The sequence below is a fragment of the Halyomorpha halys genome, unplaced genomic scaffold (assembly GCF_000696795.3).
Source record: "Halyomorpha halys isolate HHAL.00 unplaced genomic scaffold, Hhal_1.1 Scaffold761.1, whole genome shotgun sequence".
Lineage (NCBI taxonomy): Eukaryota > Metazoa > Arthropoda > Insecta > Hemiptera > Pentatomidae > Halyomorpha > Halyomorpha halys.
Window position 1 is genome coordinate 717,457 of NW_027113122.1, and position 13,634 is coordinate 731,090.

Here is a 13,634-nt window from a genome sequence, read left to right on the forward strand (position 1 = left end):
TCGGCTACAAGACGTTCCATCGAACTCTCTCTTCGGCGATCTCCTTACACAGCATCAAAAGGCGAAAAACTTTCCTAGACGATGCGTGATTTTCCCGCACAACTTCCTAGACACGCAGCCTGTGATTAGCTTCCTTTTCAGGAAAGAAGGTCTTCCAGGAGGAGCACAACTGAATCAAAACATTACGCAAATGCTGCAATCAAATACAGTCATTTTCGTTACCGGATTGAATGAAATCTAACAAAAAACTGAGGCAATATTCAAATATGAAACAGAAAATACAAGAGTACAGAAGAAATGGAGTTATCTACCAAAAGTCAATATATCTACTTTTATAAAGTCATTATTTAAACATTTTCATAGCGAAAACACCAGATTTACAGTGGAAATATTTTATAAGTAGTTACAGCAAAAGCCTTAAAATATTAATTTTGAAAAGCTGAATAAATTTTAGCAGTAGAATTATTATTTTTAGAATAATTTTTTTTTACAGAATGTAATATTACGTAATAAAAAAAAAATGGGAAGTTGATATATTAACTTTTGATTAAAAAAATCTTCAATTGTCAGTTTAATCTAATTGCAAGAATAAACCATTGAATTCACATCAATAAAAGGAGCTCTTTCATAATATTACATGTACTTTTTCAAAAACGTATTAAATAAAAAGATTTTAATTTTAGGATTTCCCAAAATTCATTTTTAATTTTTATCTATTAATAATTTTTTTAATTAAAATAAAATTTAATTTAAAAAATATACCAATGAAAAAAGGAACTATTAACTAAAATATCTGCTCTAAAGAAAGCAATGTAAAGACAGCTAAATACAGTTGGATTAGACCTATAAAAATGTAACAAAATAAGTAATCCTTGAAATAAAAAAAAAAAAAAAAAAAAAAAATTAAATTGAAAGCGTAGCTCCACTTTTTCCTTTGACTTCCTCATACCTTTCTCACATTCACGTATAAAAACATAATAGTAAAAAATATCTAAACCTTAAATGCTTGAAAACTCATGACTTGAATACCCATAACTTGTAACATCCATTTGATTCGAGCATGAAAAAGAAGTTCACTTTCATAATATTAATTGTTTATTTTAGGCTTTTCTAAAATAATTTTAATTTTATATTTTCATAAAATTATTTGTAATTAATTTTGTAATCATATTTATGTATTGATAATTTTTTTTCTGATAATAAAAAATCGAAGAAAAACTCGGCAAATTCATCTCACCATAGGTCTCATGATTTGTTATGTCCATTTGAATCGATCTGTAACAAAACTAATATTATTATCAGTTGTTTGCACTTGGTATATCTTATTGGTGAATAGCACTAAATATTAGAATTCTAAGTATCATTCATACCATAAATACAGATTAAATTAAGGGAAAGAAATTAAATGATTTATGATTAAATCTTTACAAAAGCTGATTAAATGCTGACAGACTAAGTTTTACTATTACTTACTTATATATGGAATGGACGTGACGGCAGTGCAGGGCGCAGGGCGCAGTCCCAGTGCGCTCGGTTCGGAACGTTGTGGGTTCGATTCGCACCTGGGGCAGTTAAATATTCATTTTTTAGCGATTGTGCAAAATTTCGAATTCTTGTTTTCGACGGAAATACACATTTTGACCAATCTAAACAAAACCTGGGGACGGTAAGTTAAAGTTGTGTGATGAATTTTGTCAGGGGTTGGCAAAAAGGACCCACAGGCCCACTTGCCGGACTTGTTCCCCCCACCAAATACCAGTATATATGGAATATACACTAAGGGAAGGGACGTGACGGCCGTGCGGGTTGGGGCGCAGGTCCCAGAGCGCTCGGTTCGAAACGTTGTGGGTTCGATTCCCACCTGGGGCAGTTAAACATTAATTTTTCGGCTGTCCCGAAGAATGAATCTTGACACTCCCACCTTGGTTAGTATGTGGCGGCAACTCAGGTAGCTGTCAGGGGTTGGCAAAAAGGCCCACAGGCCAACTTGCTGGACTTGTTCCCCCCACCAAATACCAGTACCAGTACACACTAAGGGAAAGTATTGTGATCGTGCAAAATTTCGAATTCTTGTTTTTGACGGAAATACACGTTTTGACCAATCTACACAAAACCTGGGGACGGTAAGTTAAAGTTGTGTGATGCGCCTACCGAACCAGATCTTTTCTTTTAGTGATGACAGAATATCTTTTAAATGAAAGTTGTACAAAACAGAATATTTGAAAACATCAAAATCTTATCTCTAGTTATGAAATTCAAATATGAGTAGGATTCTTTACAACAAAAAATGGTTACTTCAAGTCCACATGTCAAGTATGACCACTATTTCCGTTGGTCGGTAGTATAAAACCATTTATTACCAACCAGCAAAAATATTATAAAACTATTGATTAGCAGCCAGTAAAAATAGTAGAAAAATATTAATTAATAACCACTAAAAATAGAACTGACCTTTAACCATTCAAGGATTCAAACTCTTTAAAAATGAATATTTACTATCAATAATGTTACAGAGCTTTGACTAAACGTCTCAAAAACACATTGTAATATCTCAAACAGTAACAAAGTTAGGGAATGGGGTTCTTAAAAAGAAAATTGAAATAAAGTAAGTTAAAAACAATAATCTCTCTTCCTTCCTTCACCCCATCTTCTCAAAAAATGAAATCTTTGCTGCTATATTTTAATATATTTCACATTTGCATATTATTATCAATCAATTTTCCACTTTCTAGACCTATCCCTTTCCTCATTTCCCTCTTAAAATGCATTTGAAATGATGTACAAGAGATTTTACCCATCATTATTCTTACCTACTCCCCTATGAACCAATGGGACTTACAAGAAAAAAAATTTTAGGATAATTAAATCACGTCGTTTATATTTTGAAATTTACTTTAATCTTGAAGCACAAATATGCTATGCATCTTAGCCGTTATAATAATTAAGAGATTCCCAGAAGTTGGTTATTTATGACTAGGATTGTTGACTTTAGAGGCATCAAGGTCAGTGCAAGTGGCGATATTAACTGTTTGTCTTCAAGCGATTCTGTTCCTTATCAATTTTAAACATAATTATTAAAGATTTTCTTCAAGATTTCCTTAAATGAGGCAGTCGGGCGTAAAACATAGCAAGGGACAAAATGATTTTTTTTGGGAAATTGACTATTAAGTTTTGAAGATGATATTTGAGGCGTGAAGCTTCAAAACCAGCTACATCTAAATTTAAAAATTTTTCGGAAAAACGAAAAAACTTCCCATTGACATGCCGATCAGTTTTAAGAAATTTTTGTCATTTATTTCGTAGGAACTAAAGTCCATGCTTATTTCACGGTAGTTTTACCACTTAATTTCAGGTTTCGGGTAATTTAATTTTTAAAATCTGGTTAAATATGTGAAACATTCCTATTTTTCTTTGTAAACGGTTGAAATGCACCTGCATCGTTGCATGCAGAAAATATAAAAAAAAGGTATTTCGGAAAAATTCGGTTTTGAACCGATAGGCCTGATTTGATACTTTTTATGAAATTACAAAATCATATTACAATAATTTTGTGAATATTGAATACCGAAACTTTTATGAATTGTTACTCATAACATTTTTTTTATAGCAACAAATAATAGAATAGAGGCAGTTACAGATACCATGATTCACATCCAAGTATGAGTTCCTTTTACCTTAATTTGTGTCAGATTCCATGTTTTACAGTAATTTAGGTACTCAGTCTTAAAGTATCTGGTTTAAAGGTTTTGCTATTGTGATTAAGCGTGACAGTTGCTTCACTACCATCTATCTAGATCTAGTGCGACAATGCTGCCACGACAGTAGATAAAAACTCCGTTATTAGTACAATTATCCAATTACTGGATGAACTCTAAGATTGTTGAATTTCAAAACTTATTCAGCACTGCTTTATTTCAACTGATAATTTATTGCACAAAATAATTGTTTCAAGAAATTAATATAGGCAGTTATTCGATTGAAATTATATAATCAAACAATTATTTAATGGATAATCGTTATTTCGGAAATAATTATTTCGTAATTTACTAGTAAAATACATTTTAAAAAGTGCCCAGGACTGCTCTAAAGAATGCACTACTTCACTAGAGACTAGAATATGACCAACGTATCTTTAAGGACTTCCCCAAAATTTGTTTCCTTTTCAAGGCTAGTCAAAAATTACACCCCACCAAATCGTTATAAACATGAGTTTATTAGACTGCAAGACAGATTTGGAGACTCTGATTTTATCTATACTGATGGCTCCAACATCATAATCGTGGAGGCCTCGATTGTGTGCAATGATCAACACAATTTTCTCAGTTGCCAATATCTGGTAGCTATTTAATAAGAACATACATGTTTTTCATCACACAAGAAAAAAGAAAAAAAGAAAAGAAAAGAAAACCTGGTAAATCAAAACATTCTATTCTCAGTACAGTCCGAAAATAAAAACAGTATTTCAGTGTCCGTCTGGATCCATGATTACTGCGGACTAGCCGACGAACGAACGGCTGATCGGGCAGCAAATTGCCATATCTGAGGGCATTCCACATTGCGGAGTGCCTGTCTAGGACTTTATTGCCCTCATTAAGCAGAGAATTAAATTGTAATGTGATCGAATATAGGCAAATCTTACGGATAATAAATTATGAGAAATCAGAAGTGACAACATCGATAAAAAATGTGCGTATTAAAAAAAAGAAGCTAGTTTTATAAAAACAGTATCTTGGAAACTATTAAAGTTCTATCAGAGCTCAAAATTTTAGCAAACTTGTACTACTTTAAAAAAAGTTTTTTTTCTCACACCGTTAGCTTTAATGATAATGAGTACCAACTGAAAAATGAGCGAATATTTTAGCAAAGCAGTTTTTCGGCCACATTTTATTATTTATTTTTATTTTGTAAAAACAATAACATAATATTTTTTCACTTAAAATTATCCTTAAATTTTTACCGTATAAGATTTTTTTTTTTTTAAATGTTCAAGCTGGCTACCAAAAATAGATTTTGCACTCCTAGATCTTAAAATGTAAAGAAGGTACAAACAAATAACAAAAACAAATCAAATATCGCTTTTGTGAGTCTTAGTTACAGCTATCACCTATGTTTTGTCCACATCTTCTCTACTGTATCCACAGGACAAGTCGATATCTAAAGGCAATGGAATGATTATGGACTTTACATGTTATTTTAATTGTTGCACAACTAATGATTTAATAAAATTATTGTGATGTAATGGCCTGACTCAGTCATGAGATATTTAATTTCCAATCGCGCCCCATCTGAACACGACGGTATTCTCCCAGATCGAACTGCACAGTGGGTTTCCCCTCACTGAGCCTCTATCTTGTATGCACTTGCTCATCAGGCAACTCAAGGTCTGTCACTGATCTCATATCCGTTTTTAACTATTATCGAGTTTCAATTAAATCCTTATTTATTCTAAACTGAAATATTTGCTAAAATCAAGCATGCTCTGTATGCAAATGTGTAATACACTGGAAAAGGTAAAATGGCTTCGACAAAATTCAAAGTACTCGCCTTGATGTCACACGTTTTAAAGTTGTTTAAAGCACAATCTCCCACTACCGAAGAAACGTAACCAAAACTGGATTTTAACCGAGAGTCGCATCCATGACAACTTTATAAATTCAGTAAATTCCTTCCCCCTTGTAATATTTTCTTTTAACCCGTCTTTTCTCAGTCCACCAGTGTCCCTCAAGGTAGTATTATAAGTCCTACTCGGTTTATACAGCTGATGCTGCAACACATCCTGTCCTCAACACTTAAGCTGATAACTAAATGTGGGCTATTTAGGAACAAAGATCAAATTGCAGCGTCATACATTCTACAGTCATACACCACTGTCATTAAAGACTGGTGTTAAAATTGAAGAATCGAAATAAATGCCAATCCTATGGATTGGTGAAAGTTGGCATGAATTTGTTGTGGTGGACACGATTAATGCCGGCTTTGGACACACGAATCTGCATCCACACTTTTTCGTTCAGTTAGCATTGTTTTAGAAGTGCCAACTAATAAATATTTGTGCTTTCCGTGTTTTACTTAAATAAAGTATTTTCCCAACCTTCGGATTCAATTAAAAATTAAGATTTGAAGAAGTTTGTCGGGGGGTGCGGTCAGCAAAGAACAACATAAATAAACAAAACCATATTTATTTATTCAGTTCGAATATTTCCCTCCTGTAAGACACAACCCCTGATGAAGACCTGAAACTCAGGTCGAAACGTCGGCATAAAATAAATAAATATGGTTTTGTTTATTTATGTTGTTCTTTGCTGACCGCACCCCCCGACAAACTTCTTCAAGCATTAATCTACGATCAACTATCTACACCTCAAAAATTAAGATTGTATATTTTGAAATTCTATCGATCAAGCATAAGTACATTGTTTCAAATCTTGTTAATTAACTTTGCGGCTTATTTTTTATTTCACATAGGACAGGGAACTCCAGTTTGGATTCCGAACATCTCACACCACTATCCAGCAATTTTATCGTGTGGTGGACGTTGTATTTGGATCGTGGGAGCCTTTTTGTGATGTAGAACAGGCTTTTGATCGAGTCTGGTACCCGGAACTGCTTCCCAAACTCCGTAAATTCCTACCCTCCCCCCTCCCCATATATAGGTTCTCATTATCCGTTCCTTTCTTACTGATGATTACTGAAAGTAAATCACAATGGTTCCTATTCACCCGTCTTTTCTCAGTCCGCTGGTGTTTCTCAAGGTAGTATGCTCGATTCCATCCTATATACAGCTGACATCTCAACCAATCCTAATACTATAATCACCAGATATGCCGATGACACATGTGTGCTTGCAGTTAATAATAACTCTAACTCTAATTTTAATAAATTAATTGTATCCCAAACTTTCCAATCCGGTATCACAACGCTTGAAAAATGGTGTCGCAATTGGAGGATTAAAATAAATCCCAACTAATCATCTTTACCCTTCGTCGCAAACCATTTGCCCTTCAGTATCTTTGATAATGTTGCTCTTACCCCTGTAGAGCAGATCTGCTACCTTGGACTACATCTGGACAAACGACTAACGAGGAATCCTCACACAAGACTGAAACGACAGGAAACTGCATGTCCATTCCGACTATTACAACATTTACTTGACAAACAGTCTAAACTTAGAATCCAATACAATAGATTGATCTACATGGCTGTAATAGGTTATGTATTATTATTTCTGTAAATGTTTATCATCTATAACCTACATCGCTGATACATACGTTTCCATCCAATTAGCTTATCTTTATTTTGTTCCGTTTTATAATGAAAATAGAGTAAATCTAATTTAATAGCCGGTAAAAATCAAAAGAACATACAAACGTGTGTATACCGACGTGTGTTCGCTGCTTCCTTTGCTTACAAGTATTGGTTTTGCAGATCCATCAGATTAAGATAGATGGATTAAAATTGAGAAAATTCTGGAAATACTAAGATAGTTCTCTCCCCCTCCACATATTCTTCAGCAATACCACTTCAAATTTTGAATGATCGGGTTTCAAAAGATTCTCTGTAATCCATCAGTCTAATGCCGAATTTATATGTTGCCACCTTAAATCCAAGACTTGTACAAGTTCTTAAGTAAAGGAAGTAACAAAGGTCGATATCCACCCGTTTGTGTGTTCTTGTGACTTTTGTCGACTATTACATTTGATTTACACCATTTTCATTATAAAAAAGGAACAACATAAAGTTAGAGGAAATAAAAGGAAGCATAAATATCAACAAAGTAGGTGATAGATAACAACTCATAGAAATAAAACTACGTAACCTATAACTTGAACTTTCGTTCTGGAATTAGAATAAGTAATTGTTGATTTAATTACATAAACAAATAATGTCTTGTCAACTTATATTTATACTTTGTTAATTTAAAAATAAAACACTAAAGTTAATAGAATAGATTTAAACGAAAGAATAAAATAAATAAAATATATGTAATCAATAGAATTTTATTATATACAATATTAAAATAGAATTAATTTTTGAATCTGAAGATTAGGGAAAATTTTTAATTAATTAAGACACGAAGAGCGAAAATATCTGATACTAATTCTAAAACAAGCCTAACTGAACACAAACGTGTGGCCGCAGAACAAATATCCTTTGATTTGTGACACTCAACGAGCCAGCCATAAACTTAGGCTAACTTGCCAGTCCAAATAGCTCATCTACACGCATGCGGGAGATTACTATGGTTTAGCAAACGTATGGAGACAACTTTTGCCTTGAAATGTTGCTACACCTATGCAAAATAATGGAAAAATCTTGTATGAGCAAATGAGAGTATGAGCATGAGTATAACTTGTATGAGATATTTGGATTGGATGGTACAAGTTAATTTGAATATGTAGCCGACACACGGATTGCCTACAAATAACTATTTGTGCTTTAATGTTTTAAAAAAGTAAAGAATTTTACCAACAATAGTTTAACTATAATTTAAGATTGTGTAAAGATGCTTTATCTATTGAGTTTAAATACATTATTTCAAATCTTGTTAATTAATTTTAGAGGTTTGTTTTTACACAAGTTCACATTTATAGGAACATAATATGTCTAGGTATTAAATGAATAGGTATCTAATATCATTTCTAACATTTTTACAATCTAACATCTTCTTTGCCAATATTTACGTTTCTTTTACTTTAGCTATCTACATTTTTTTTTTTAATAATAAAAATAGTTTAAATCGAATTTAATGTTCAACAAATGTCCAAGGTCCGCCATTCTTGGCTCTCAGGATGCACTTGCACTTGAATATCGACGTTTGTTTTTATCTTAAGCAATAATAGGTATTTAAAGGTGCTGCGTAATGTTTGCCAAACTATGGCAAATTCACACATACGCAGGGGTGTGGATGCGTTATTTGGATCAACTGATATAATTCGGCTTGAATTTCTAATCGACCCATCGAGAGTCGATTTTTAACACTTATTCTGCATCCACACGTCTGTGTTTAGTTAGTATTATTTTACAAATGCTAACAGATAAATATTTGTACTCTTCTTGTTTCAATTAATTAAGGAATTGCTCTAATCTTCAGATTCAATAATTAAATTTAGTTTAAGATTGTATATTTTAAAATTCTATCGTTTCAGTGTAAATACTTAGTTTCAAATCTCGTTAATTAACTTTAGCGGTTTATTTTTTATTTACCACTGCACAAATATAAGTTTATGAACATTATGTGTGCATATGCATTTAATAAAAATGTTTATGTATTCAGATACCATCTCTTAGAAGATTTTGTAACCATAGCGTGGATTAAAAATTATAGATTTCGTAAAAAAATTCTCTTAAATTTTTATAACCTATTTAATCCAAGAAATTACAACTTTTGAAATTGAATCTTTTAGAATGAAAATGTTCAAGTGTTCAGAGCCCATTAGAAGATTTTGTAAACATATGTGTGGTTGAAAAATTTAAAGTTTTCATAAAAAAAAAAAATGTATCTTAAATCCTTATTATTTATTTAATCCAAGAGATTAAAACTTTTGTAATTGAATGTATTTAATAAAAATGTTTATGTATTCAGATACCATCTCTTAGAAGATTTTGTAACCATAATGTGGATGAAAAATTTGTAGATTTCGTAAAAAATATCTTAAATCTTGAAGAGTTTTTCAATCCAAGAGATTAAAACTTTTGAAATTGAATGTTTTTTAATGAAAATTTTCAACTATTTAGATGTAGTATCTCCCTGTCTCTACCATAACTACGTCCTAATCTTATTGGCACTCATTTCAAAAGGTTATGAAAATATTAAATTTAAGCGAATTGTTTAATGATCAAATTCGGTTACTTTGCCATTGAAATACAAAACATAAAATTTATTAAATTAGGTTCGTTCGTTGTTTATAATTTTACAGTAAATAAAATATTTATTAATTTATGGTGTACTCACTATTATTGGAAGATGGTCTGTGGTTCCCAGCTGTGAAACACCACCAACAGGTGAGTAAGATAATCCCCAAATGAAGTTGAAGTGCCATAGAACACACTAGATCACACTTGACATCTGGATCACTCCACTACACCACAACGACTGATCTTAATGCCTCATAGGTGTCCTTGTAAATCGCGGGGTTTCCTTGTTATGACTAATGTAACAATAAAAGACATGTCGTAATTATCTCGTTTTAAAAATAAATAGGTGTAAGTATTTAAACTACTTTCTTTTGTTGCATAAAAAACAAATTTTAATAATTTAATTTTTGAAAACGAACAAAGACTACGGTCGCCATTCCATATAAACATTTTTTCACATCTTCCACTGCTACTGTTATAACATTGCAATTTTTTTTTTAAATATATTTATTAAAATTTACAACTTTATATTATATAATACAATCAGTAAATTTGATCTTAGTTAAAATGGATTGTTAAAGGCCTGTAGAGAAACTACCAATTGGGAGCACTCTAATGACATTTTCATTAGCAGGTCTGTGGCCATCTTTTCAGGTGCCTCCAGGATTGTCAGGAATGGAAGAGGATGCAAGGTTAGAAACTGGGGGGTTTGAGTGGTTAGGGAGTTTATAATGGAAGGAGTGATATCTGGTTAGGGCAAGATCAGTTAATTTTCATTGTAAAATTAAAAATACTTTTAAGCAAAGAAATATTTTATTTGAAATAAATACCACTATTTGAAATTTATTGTTTTAGATTTTTTTTTATCAGTATTTATTTAACAAAAGCAATAAGATATGAGAATGTATATAATTTGACAAATACATACACGTATGTACCAAGGATTATTTTAAAAAATTTATTTAAATTTAAATTTAATGTTTTAATAAACTATAAATTAACTAGAAGAAAGTATCTTCAATCATTTCTATAGAAAGCTATTAAATATGTGCTGAGTAATAAACATACAATTTTTTCACATCTTCCACCAATAACTGTAAGCAGCTACTGATCCATAAAACAATATTTATTGGTGATAAAAAATTTCATTTGGAATTATAAATATTAATAAGCAAAAAAATATTTTTATCAAAAATAAATACCCCTATTAGAAATTTGTTTTTTTAAGATTTTTTTTCAACAGTATAGGGCAGTCGGAATAGCAGTAAAAACAAAAATAGATGTTCAGATGGTAAAGTGGCGACAGATGGATTAAGGAGAAAATTATGAAAACCAAACATTCAAAATTTTCTTAGTAGTACATACACACATTTACTATTATATACCAAGGATTTCTTTAAAAATAATATTTTATGATCAAAATTAGTATTGCTGAATATTAAATTAAGTATATGAAATTATGGAGAAAATTCTGAAATACAATCATTCAAAACTTTCATAGTAATCCATACATGTATACATTTATAAGTACAATCATATGGTACAAATCCTGGGATATGCTGATGATATCGACATTATTGGGAGATCAAAAGCTGTAGTGTAAGAAGCCTTTCCTGCCCTTGATGATGCTTAATAAAAAAAACCCAAATATATGATTGCTGGTCGAAAAAGAGGTTTTAACAAAGATTTTGCCCTAATTTGACATTACTCTTTCGAAAGAGTTGAGGAGTTTGTGTAACTTGGATCACAAGTCAATAACACCAATGACGTTTTGGCAGAGATAAGGAGACGAATAGCATCGCCCAATAGGTGTTATTTTGGACTGTGCCGCACTTAGGTAGTAGCTCATTATCAAGATCTACAAAAACTAGATTATATAAAACATGCTAATTCGACCAGTGATGATTAATGCCTCGGAAACTTGGCCACTTTCAAAGTCTGATGAAAGGGATCTCCAAAAATTTCAGAGAAAGATACCCAGACACATCTAAGGCCCAGTAAAAGATGGTTCAGCTTGTAGAAGACAAACGAATAGGGAAGTGTAATTGTTAATCGGTGAGCCTGATGTTGGAAAAATTGTGACATTTGGTAGGCTGCTCTGGGTTGGCCATGTGGCAAGGATAGGGACTGATGAGATCCCAAATAAACTATTCAATGAGCATCTACATGGTGAGAGGCCATCCAAAGCTTGGATGGTTAGATAATATTGAAGAAGATTCGAGGACCCTGCTCAGAGTGTGGCATTGGAGAGTAGCTGCACTTAACTGAATAAACTGGTGGAAGTTGCTTGAGGACCCAGTAGTGGATTGTTGCGTTGATTGAAAAAACAATATATATTTGTATATACTAAGGATTTGTCGAGAAAAAATATTTTATGATCAAAATTTGTATTGCTGAATATTAAACTGAATATGCAGAAATCAACAAACTATGAAAAGTTATTAAATAAGTATTGAGTAGTAAGACATACAATTTTTTAACATCCTCCACTGTTATTGTATGCAGCTACTAATATATAAAACAATATTTATTGCTTATAAAAAATTTATAAATATTGGAATTAAAAATATTTATATGCAAAGGATAATTTTCATTCAAAATAAATATCTCCTTTCAAAATTAATTGTTTTCAAGATTTTTTTTTTAATTGGTATTTCTTTACTGTGAACTATAAGATTTGAGAATGTGCATAAATTAAGAAATACATATATTTATATACCATCGATTTATTTAAGAAAATTATAAGTATTGAGTAATAACCAACAAAATTTTATAATTCTAAATAAAAAATAAGATTACACAAATGGAAAATTATTCATATAGGTAATTATTATTGTTTCTCAAAATGGATAATGAAAATAAATAATAAATGGATAACAAATTAAAAATCATTCATGATGTATATTTCTTCCTAAATTTTGCTATGTAATGCACTGTTTTTAAACAATTGAAATCAATTCCTAACAATTAATATATTAGTTATTAATTTTATGTTGAAAATATTTATTTAAATGTCATTGCTTTGCTTTAATAGTGAAAAATAGTTTATTTTAATTTTTTCTTTATTTCATTTATTCTTCATAGATTATACCATAGGCTAGAGTTACTTTCTGTCAACCGTACTGGCTTCGGGACAGCCTGAACGAGGACCTCAGTAGAGAAAGTAACCTCAATCTACAGTACTATCTTTGTAATACAAATTGCTTCTAATAAAACAGTTTAAAATTATATTTGTAGCCTCCCTCTTCTTCTGTGCCTCCTTAAAAATTCTAAATATAATTTTTATTTTAATCAATTATGGCATCTATAATTGTCTTTCATTTTTATTTTAATTCTAAATTAAAGTTATTTTTCTTTTTAACCTTCACATTTATTAAAAACTTATTCATTTTGTATTAAAATTAAAGCAATTAGATAAGTGAATGAAAGTACTCTTCCTTATGTTATACTATACATATTGAATACATTATTAACAACATTTCGGGACTATCACCCCATCATGAAGTATTTGCTATATTGTCATGTTGCAGCATAATTCCAACATTGTGCAAAAATTTGCTATTAATATTAGTCATAAGGTCTTCACTCAAAAACATATTTATATTTTTTAATGTTATAGAATCAACTGTATGTTTCATTAAAGTAATTAGTTATAGTGAATGAAAAACCAAGGGCACTGAGTTTTGATTCCAAATGTTTGTATTATTATTATTGATGAAAGGAATATGGTCCGGGTGCGGTCAAAAAACTCAAATAGTAGAAATATACTATTTTAATGA